The sequence below is a fragment of the Mastomys coucha genome, unplaced genomic scaffold (genome assembly GCF_008632895.1).
Source record: "Mastomys coucha isolate ucsf_1 unplaced genomic scaffold, UCSF_Mcou_1 pScaffold22, whole genome shotgun sequence".
Lineage (NCBI taxonomy): Eukaryota > Metazoa > Chordata > Mammalia > Rodentia > Muridae > Mastomys > Mastomys coucha.
Window position 1 is genome coordinate 5,119,311 of NW_022196905.1, and position 9,056 is coordinate 5,128,366.

Below are 9,056 nucleotides of genomic sequence, written 5' to 3' on the forward strand. Positions count from 1 at the left end.
GGAGAATTGGGTTCTGATGATGTCAAGTGACCTTGGTTTGTGTTGTTTATTTTCTTACGCTTGCCCCCCAGCATCCGGTTAACTCTAGTGCTACCTGCCTTTGCTAAATCGGAATGGAGCCTGTCCTTCCTGTAATCCTGGTTGTGTCAGAACTCCTCAGAGTCAAGCTGTCTCTGTGATCCTGTGGTTCTGGGACCCTGTGATCCTGGGCTTGTTAGATCACCTGGGAGTGTGTCTTTCTCTGTGTGTTGTGGGACTGGCTGCAGAGCTTGTGCCCAAGGTCTGCTAGGAACACTTACCCAGACAGACCGGAAGGAACCCAAGTCACTGTGCTGGTGGAGTTACTGTGTGCCTGATCCCGCTGGTACCAATTACTCCCAGTGTTGGGACAGATGTTGGTTCCTGCTTACCTCTGATCCTGGGTGTGTAAGAGCCATGCTTGCTTTTCTTAAATCACAAAGCATTAATACTTACCTGGAAAGGGAGGGGCCATGAATATGAAGGTGATTTTTCCAGGGCGAGGCTTATCGATTGTACTGTGGGTATGCTGATCCCTAAGATTTCCCCAACTTCAGGAAACTGGAAACTTGGCTGCATAACTTGTGATAGTGGGGGACTGAGATCATGCTCTCCCCTGAATTAAAAAAGAATCACAAAGAAGTATGGAAGAAAAATTAATATGATTTTTCACTTTTCATCAAGTTCGGACCATATAAAGAGACAAAGAAAAGGAAAGCATGTGAATTTATGCAGTACAAATGTCATAAATAGGAACCTTCAACAAGGAAGACAAGAACAACTCAGTGAAAAGGCATAATTTCTGCTCCTCTAGAGGGCCTCACATTGCTGTGAGGTCAATATGCAGGACTTACATCAGGTAGCTCAATGTCTATAACTCCAGCTCTAGGGGTTCTCATTTTCTCTTGTAGTCTCTGAGAGCACTCATACACATAGGGCATGTGGTGGTACACACCTTTAATCCTAGCACTCAGGAGACAGAGGCATGCAGATCTCTGAATTCTAGTGAGTGCTGTTTGTTCAGTGTGTTTGATTGCGTCCATAAGTTGGTGGGCAGTGCAGTGAGTTAGGTTCATTGGATTCAGAGACAGTTGTATGGGGAGAGTTTTACAGAGACAGGTTGAAGAGAGAACAAACTAGACACAAGTAAAGACAGGATGAGTCAGGGAATGAGGAGCCAGAAGATTATAACATACTGATAGAGTTAGTTTGAGGCCAAGCAAAGTCAGAATCTGAGAGAAGCCAGTTTGAATCACTGAGCTTGGAGAAGAGTTTAAGCCAGAAACAGCTATGTTGAACCAGCCAGCCAGAAGAGCTTATTTAGCAGTAAGTTTCTGAGGCTGAAAACATTCTAGGCCTAGATAAGATTAAGATTGTATGGAGGCTAGAAGCTTTCAAGGCTAGGCCTAGGCTAGCATACAGAAGCAGTAAGGTTCCAAGAGGACAATTACCTCTAGAGAATAAAAGTTACTTATTCACAGTTGCCTGCAGATAAGCAAGTCCAGTGGCTCTGCTTTGTTCCTTGTCTTCTTGGGTTGTTTGACACCTTTACCAGTTTCTAGAAACCCTCTATCCCATTCGTTGACATTGCACTATTTTTGTGGTTGTGATTCTTTCTCTTTGCATGTTACAGAGGATTGCTACAAGCTGCCTAATCTCTTTTTACTTTGTATACTCGGTGTAAATATCTGGCAATTTTATAATTTTTTCATGCTTTTGAGCGTTACTTAATCTAATAAATTCAATGAATATTCCTCCCTCCCTCTGTGTATTTAACTACCTAGCAGAAATATCTCCTTAGATGTCCTTTGTTTCATATCCTAAATGAAACCCATCTCTACCTACTCTTTGTATTTCACACCCTTCTCTTCTGTGAATGTAGTGATGGTGGTGTATCTGATTACAACAGATCATTCCTCTGTTTAAACACTCTTTAACCCATTATTATCTGAAGGAAGAACTTTCCGTTGGTGAGATAAGGAGCCTGGATCTTCCTTATCTACCTCCCATCCTCACCTGCAAATGGCTTAAGCTTTAGAAACCCTGAGCCATTTACTCTCTTCCAGGATCTCTCTATGATTTTACCATGGGCGTCTTTGTCTATGCTATTTCTGAGTCTGAAATATTAATTAAAAAAAATCTTGGGAATATACTATTTGGTTCTTATTCATCTTTTAAAACTCATTCCAAACAACATCCTTTTCTAAATTTTATTAGTCAGTAACTAGAAATGGCAGACGTCAAGCAAGTCACCCCTGAGAGTAGAATTTGCCACTGCAGTGGGTGAGCTTTTATGCTTATTTGTGCTCCTTGGTGGATAATTTAGAAGTACACACTGAAGACTAGGTGCTTATGCACAAACAACTGTTAAAAAAATACTTCAAAATAATATTGTAATAGCATACTTTGGTACCTGTTTCTGCCTTCTGTTTTAATTTCATTGTATTTTCCAGTTACATGATAGCAGAATAGAATTACTGGGTATGAATCACTGTCACTGTTTGCTGCTGACTAGGTTGAATTATTTAAGACAACATCTGTGGTGCTCAACTGGGCAACAATTGAAGATCCCTAGAATGCTGTGGCCACTGTGGGAACATGTTACACACTGGGCTAAAGCACCCAAGGACATCCAGTTTCTGATATGTCCAGGAACTTCAAAATATTCCATTTCTAGCACATTCTCCAATTATTCGTCAGAATACCATGCAAGAATGGAAGGGAGACCTTTTGGTTCAAGGTCACTGAAGTACTGTCCTGCATTGGGCCAATAGTTTTTTGTGGATGCACCTATAGCTGAATCAATTCCAGAGACTTGTGCAAGTGTGTAATTTCACAGGCCACATTATAATGAACTCTCCATGGGATAAATGAATTTTATGAACATTTCCTTTTTTTTTTTAAGGAAAAAAGATGGAGCTTTAGCTACTTACTGTAACTAAGTCCCACCATTTTTTTTATTAATTTATTTTTTTACATTCCATATTTTATCCCCCCCCCACATCCATCTACCTGTCTACTCTTTGACTGCTCCACATCCCACACCTCCTCCCCACCCCCTGTTTCCATGTGGATGTCCCCACCCCCCATTCCACCTGACCTCTAAATTCTCTGGGGCCTACAGTCTCTTGAGGGTTAGGTGAATCATTTCTGAATTAACACAGACCTGGCAGTCCTCTACTGTGTTGGGGGCCTCGTATCAGCTGGTGTATGCTGCCTGTTTGGTGGTCCAGTGTTTGAGAGATCTTGAGGGTCCAGATTAATTGAGACTGCTAGTCCTCCTACAGGGTTATCCTTCTCCTCAGCTTCTTTCAGCCTTCTCTAATTCAACCACAGGGGTCAGCCATTTCTGTCCATTGGTTGGATGCAAATGTCTGCATCTGACTCTTTTAACTGCTTGCTGAGTCTTCCAGAGTGCATTCATGCTAGGTCCCTTTTTGTGAGCCCTTCATAGCCTTAGTAATAGTGTCAGGCCTTGGGATCTCCCCTTGAGCTGGATCCCACTTTGGGCCTGTTGCTGGACCTTCTTTTCCTCAGGCTATGATTTCCATCCCTGTAATTCTTTCAGACAGGAGCAATTATGAATCAGAGATGTGACATGGAATGTCAACCTCATCCCTCACTTGATGGCCTGGCTTCCTGTTGGAGGTGAGCTCTATAAGTTCCTTCTCCCTACTGCCAGGCATTTCATCTAAGGTCCCTCCCTTTGAGTCCTAAGATTCTCTCACCTCTCAGGTATCTAGTACATTCTGGAGAGTCCTCCCCACAACCTCCTATCTCCCAAGGTTGCCTATTTCCATTCTTTCTGCTAGCCCTCAGGGCTTCAGTCCTTTTCCCTCATCCAATACCAGCTCAGGTTCTCCTCTCCCCCGACCCCCATCTACTTTTCCTCCCAGGTTCCTCCTTCCCTCCCAACTTGTGATTTTTTTCTTCTCTCTCCCAAGTGGGACTGAGGCATTCTCACTTGGGCATTTCAGCTTGTTGACCTTTTTGAGTTATGTGGACTGTATTTTGTACTTTTGTTTTTGTTTGTTTGTTTGTTTTGTTTGTTTGTTTGCTAATGTCCATTTATTAGTGATTGCATACCATGCATGTCCTTTGGGGTCTGAGTTACCTCACTTAGGATGATATTTCATTTCCTTTTGACTTTGTTAGCAGTGAAACAAAGCTAAGCATTACATTGATCTACCTGGATATAAATCTGGGATGCTACTTTTTCCCCAAACATTTGTTTACCACCTTTTATTGTATGCATGCACACTTAGATGTGCCCATGAAATGTGTTTGTAGAGTATCTGTGTGCTACAGCATACATTTGGATATCAGATGAGTCATCTTGCTCCTTCTACATTAACATGTATTCAAGGGATCAAACTCAGATGATGGAGTCTGTGCAGCAAGAGCCTCTACCCACAAAGCCATCTTGCTGAGCCCAGTAGTAGTTATTTGGCAATCTTATTAAATTATTTGAGTTATCTTACTTCTCCAGCTGACATTCCTCCTCTGTATATGCTGTAGCTACAATGTTTTCTGAATATTCAGGAGGAGCCATTTATTTTGTCTTCGTTTATTTTCTTTAGCAGGAGTTCAGCCCTCCTTTGTAGGTCATTTAATGCTAGTACTTCTGGGTCATTCTGTTTCCTGTTACATGGTTCATTCAATGTCAAGTGTATTTTTATATAAGTAAAAGAACATGTGTGCATGAGCAGAGTGTATCCCCATCCTGTAAGTTAGCTAGAGGCTCGCCATCTTTTAAGGGAGACCCAAAGGCAACAAAGCCAGCTTCTCCCAATTCAGAATTCTCTCCAGACAAATGGCTCATTTGTTTGTTTGTTTTGAAACAAACTCTGGCTTTATTTTTGACTAGGAGAATAATGGCATGCCTTCTGGGGATTCTTTCTATATGGTAGATATGAAGGGAAGATTCCCCAAGCTGGCCTGAAGAGACATAGGCAACACCTGAGTCCTGAGCACATCTTGTGGAGCCCTTTCTTCCCAGGCCCTGCTTTCAGTTCATAGTGACTCAGAATCTAGCTTGTCTCTGAAACCCATCAGAGGACCCACACCGACCACTCTAGGGCATGTGAGTCCCTAAGGACCTCTTTGCTTTGATCACCTGTGTCCTTCTTCCAGTCACATTGCCTTTTGCAAACATTGGTTGAAAATTCCCAGTCTTGTTATTGTTTTGATATTGTCCTTGATTTTTCCTTTAGTATAGTACTATCCAAATAATGAGCTTCCCCCAACACAAAGTGAAGACTTTTTATTTTAAATTCATTCATATAAAACTTTCCTAAAATAAAGAACTTATACCTTAAAATTCATGTGTGATATAGACACTGCCTTTTGCTTTGATTTATTTTGATTAAAATAGTTTTAAATTTTATATACCCATCTCTGGTCTTACCTATATTTCTATTCTATTACATTTAGAAAATTTAGAAAATTCTAGTTGTTTCTGGTACTTACTGTTGGAGTATAAATGGTTCATTTGTATTGTATAGAATTTTTTCAATAATAAATATATTATTCACCAATTTTTTTGGTATATAGAAAATTCCCCCAAAAATACTTTTTGGCATTTTTTTTACTCAACAAGAACATATACACGTTAACTTATGAAAATAAGAAGGTAGACTGTCTTCATAGCATGTTGGGACAATGAACTCCACTCCTCTCTCTCTCACCTGCTTTCTTATACCCCTGCTCCCATATTTGTGGATAGATTTAGTTTAGGGACAGTAAATATATTCTCTGGCATATACAGCAAAATGAGTATTAAAATGGATTTGATATATCACTTACTAAACAATTATATTAAAAATGAGTTATCATTGCTTTTATCTCCATTGGACTTAGAAACCTTTTAAAATGTTAATCTGGTACACAGTATAGAGTCTATGTTGGAAATATCATGTACCTCTGTAATTTCGTACCCAAACTCTAGAATTTTAATTAATTTTGAATAATATGTTTATAGTTCTATAAACTGATATATTTTTGGCCCAGAATTTTAAAAATACTTTTAATAGCATATTATTGCAAGGGAGATTGAGAAAAATTAGTCTTTGGGGTGGGTTAAGATTTCTCAAGATTTTGAAATTCTGAGGCAATGATTTTGTTTTGATTTTCTAATATGGACAAACACTATTATGATAAATATATTAGCATAATTGTGATTCCATCAATGTCTTTTTGGTTTCTCTAATTTTTCCCCTTTAGCTGTTTTGCCATTTTTGGCTCTGTTACTTGTTGGCTCTTTATATCAGTTCCCGTGTGAAGATTGGCCTCGGGTAGGCCAAAACCGGCTATGGAGCCAGTCCACAGGATTCTGAGGAAGAGAGAAATCATGGGCTGAAAACAAGGAAGATTATTTGATGAGGAGAAACTGAAAGTGCCAAAAGCCCTGGTAGATGCCAAAGCTGTAAGAAAAAAGAGGGTTTAATGCCAGGTAATCAAATACAAAGGCAGAGATAAAGGGTCCAGTGAGAATTGGGTCAAAAGAGTAAGTAGCAGGCTTGGAGGCAGGTATGTACACTGACCAGTCATGCAAATAGCCTTCATCAATGCCAAAAGAGAAGCTAGGGTGGAGATGGCCTTGTCTTTGCTTGGCGGGGTAGATGTCACATAGCTGAGGTAGCTTATGTAAAAGTTGGGGATTCTAAAGAGAAATGGTTCTTTTCAGATCAAATCAGAGCCGGCAGCTCGAGCCAGCCTGTTGGCAGCAAGTGCTTCCTCAAGACCTTTAAAGTCCAGAGGTCATTCGCTTGTTTTTGTTTACCTTGGTTTTCACGAATCCTTGCTTTGCTTACTTCCTGTGTATGCACAGCTTTGTGCAACATTAGCTTTCCACAAGAGGCTTTTGACCAACTCCTGGTTTCCAGGAGTAACATCCTTATTGATGAGCTGATGTTGTCTTCCTGGAGTCTCCACCAAGCTGTGAGCTCAGCTAGACACTAGCACTCTTTCCTGGTTTGCTGTAACTTAACTAGTTGATGCACAAGGAAAGCCAGTCACCTCCACAAAACATGGTCAACCTGTGAACATTTCACGTCTAATTCTATAGTTAATTTCAGAATCATTTTACTGCTTTGCCAACCTGACGGCATTGACTAATTTGTCTTTCAAAGAACTAGTAAACCTTCATTTCTTGCAGCAGCTTTGAATGGATTTTTTCTCTTGTTTCTTACCACTTATTCTCAATTCATGTAATTTGAAAGCTAAATGTGAACTGTAAAACTCAATCAATTTGTTCGTATTCTTTAAATATCAATTTTTATATAATTAGCCCCCAAACTGTGTTCAATTACTAACAATTAATCCTATGCACTTTACAGGACAACACTAATTTCACACTTAACAGCATTTAAAAGGAAGGTGGTGTGGATCCCACAGGGAAAGCCTCTCCCTGGGGAACTAGGATTTATGACATTGGGGAAGTTCTTCCCCATGCCAGCCACTACAGGGGCCCATGGTTCCCTAGCAAACAAGCAGAATCTTGCACCCTTTAATTACAGTTTCCAGGGGGATGGCCAACCTTTTAAAACAGATTCTGAATTTTATGTTTCCTCTTGACAATCTTGAGTTAGTATATTCACCAATGCTATATATTTAACTGTTCTACTGAAGCTGAGGATACAAAGCCCAACAATGACACCAGAAGGGGACAAAGAATGAGAAGGACAGCCCAAGGCAGAAAATTGTGGAAAACTTGTTAGGAAAAAATTCCCAGAAGAAGTAAAAAAACAAATAAAAAAAAAAAAAGCTTACCTGGAAGTTGTCTCAGTGTTCGAGAATATTTGTTGTTCAAGAGGAAAGACCTGAATTCAGATATCCAGCACATTCATTGAAAGACTGCGCAGGACCACGCAAGCTTTTACCTCTGGTGTTCTGGAGTAGAGGGATGTGCAGGGACAAGAGGATTCCCTAGGGCATGCTGCCAACTGCTAGTCTAGCATTTTAAGGTGAGCTTCTGGTTCAGTGAGAGACCGACTTCAAAGGAATAAAGAAGAGAATGATGGGGCAGGAGACTCAATAGCCTCTTCTGTCCACGCTATCTGAGTGTGCATATGCCATACATTTCCTACCAACATAAAATAAAAATTGAATATAAACTACGTCAAGAAATCTGGAATTAGAATGCATTTAGCACACTTGAGATGTAGCTCTGTGTTTTGACATTTCTCAAATATCTGAAAAGCCCTGGGTTCAGTTTCCACTCCTCAAGGAGTGAGCTAAGGCTATTAGTTCATATTTGATGCAAACTTACACTGCTACACGGTTTTTCTAATGTAGGGCAGGCTAGCCTTGAACTCATAGAGATCCATCTGCTTGCCTCTGCATGTGCTAAGATGCATAGCTATATTACCTGTCTGACAATAGCAATTCCCTAGTGACAATCTACAGTCTATTATTTTTACTGATTTGTATATGCCTAAGTACTTTCACCTGACATGTGGTGTTGGAAGATGACATCATCACATCTGAACCATATGAAGATAATTTTCATTTAAAATATTTAAAATTATCCTAATAATTCAAGGTTAAAGACTATGAAAAAGCCAACGTTTAAACTTTCACCTAGTGCCCAAAACTCCAGAACACGTATTGAATTGTTTCCTCATCAAAAGGCGAAAGGTACACACAGTTGTTTACTTCTGCATTTCACAGCAGGGACCTCTTAAGCACTGCCTCTTACTAACTGCTTGATGAGGCATTGTAGCCAATTGTAATGCTTTGTAGTTTATACTCAAATATACAAATTGAAGAGCACATTATAAACTTTTAAAATTATACCAACAATTTATAGTACAAAGTGGTATTGCTTCAGAGATTGAGCAGTGGCCCAGGAACACACAGAGTTTAGCATGTTAATTTTGATTAACTCTCAGTGTGACCACATGCACAGCATCTTACTCTCCCTTTATTTCCCACTAAGCCCTTATAATATGAGTGTCAGAACTTTCTTATATAGTTGGAAATGAGACCACAAATGATGGAGAGTGGCTAAAACAAAATAAAGTGCTCTCTCTGTCTCT

General features: G+C 39.9%; 1 non-coding gene across 1 annotated transcript; it reads left to right on the forward strand.

Moving 5' to 3' along the window:
- Window positions 1-466: 466 nt before the first annotated feature.
- On the forward strand, window positions 467-637 carry LOC116071485. The gene has a single exon (XR_004110918.1). It is a non-coding gene; the product is annotated as a U1 spliceosomal RNA (small nuclear RNA).
- The last annotated feature ends 8,419 nt before the right edge of the window (window positions 638-9,056 follow it).